The following is a 1,512-nucleotide window of genomic DNA, read 5'->3' on the forward strand; positions in this document are numbered from 1 at the left end:
TTGATTTGTCGAACCATCATGCTGAACCATGCTAAGGGACCTATAGGTAATTTTATACGCCTACAATCTTCTCATCCAATGTCCTCATCACGGTTTAGAAAAATGGTGATTGTGCCAATAATTTATGAGGGATTAGATTACTCTGCAAAAACTTCCTTAGAATCAATGTGCCACTGGGATTTCATGAGGAAAAACGCCGACGAAGCTTGGGAATTTCTAGAGAGTCTATCCGAGAAAACAATGCAATGGGAACACTGTGATGATAGGGTTTTATCAGTTCCCCATTCTAAGTCTAGTGGTCTTTCCTTGGAGTCAAACATTGCTTCTGAAGCAAAGATGACGACAATTCTGCGGAGGTTAGAAGCCTTAAAAATTAAGGAACGAGCTCCAGCTCAAATCAATCACGTTTCTGCCTCAGGATGTTATAATTGGCAGTCTCCTACCCACATTTCAGAGAAATGTCCTCTCCTAGGAAACAACCATGTATTAGAACAGATGAACGCTGTATTCCAGCATCCTAGAAATGATCCATTTTCTCCAACCTATAATCCAGGTTAGAGAAATCATCCCAACTTTGCATGGAATCAAGGAAATTCTCCCGGAACTCAAAACCTCACTCCCGCTTCGACCCAACATTTTCCTAGGGGAAACACAGTTCTTTTCAATTCTCATCCATAATTTCAACAACCCAATCTGCCATATCAAAATCAGTCTCCTCTTCATCAAGCTGTAATTCAGACTCCTCACAATCCAGATCAGGATAAACGTCTTAATGTCTTGGAAAGGTGTTTGGAAACCATAATTAAGGCATCCACTCAAACCACGAATATGTTGACCCAAACGCCCAGCACTCTGAATTCCTTTATGCAATCAACCGGACAAATGCTCAACTCCAACACTCAAGCTATAGCTAGATTAGAATCCCAGCTTGGTTAACTAGCTAGTGCCGTGAGTGAAAGAGAGAAAGGAAAACTTCCGAGTCAACCCGTTGTCAACCCTAAGGACACAGGATGCAGTTCATCCTATGAAGCTCAAGTGAATGCAATCCATTCACTTCGGTCAGGTAGACAGGTCGATAATCAAGTGAGAACTCCCCCAAGTCAAACTTTTGATCCAGTACAAATTCCTTCTCCTTCTCCTTCTGATAAATCTATTCAACAATCACTCCCCTCAGATGACCAAGAACCTGAACCCGAACCTGAGCCTGCTTTTGATAGATTTAGACCGGTTGCTCCCTTTCCAGATAGACTCAGGTCTAGGAAACACTCTCCTCAGGAGGAGAAGATCCTAGAAACATTCAAGCAGGTTAAGGTCAATATTCCTCTCTTAGATGTAATTGAACAAATTCCATCTTATGCTAAATTTTTAAAAGAATTGTGCACTAAGAAGAGGAGAATAAATGTTCCAAAGAAAGTCTTTTTAGACGCCAATATCAGTGAAATGCTGTCAAATCCGATACCTTTGAAACGTAAAGATCCAGGTTCCCCCATCATTTCATGTATCATTGGTAAT

The sequence above is a fragment of the Asparagus officinalis genome, chromosome 1 (genome assembly GCF_001876935.1).
Source record: "Asparagus officinalis chromosome 1, Aspof.V1, whole genome shotgun sequence".
Classification (NCBI taxonomy): Eukaryota; Viridiplantae; Streptophyta; class Magnoliopsida; order Asparagales; family Asparagaceae; genus Asparagus; species Asparagus officinalis.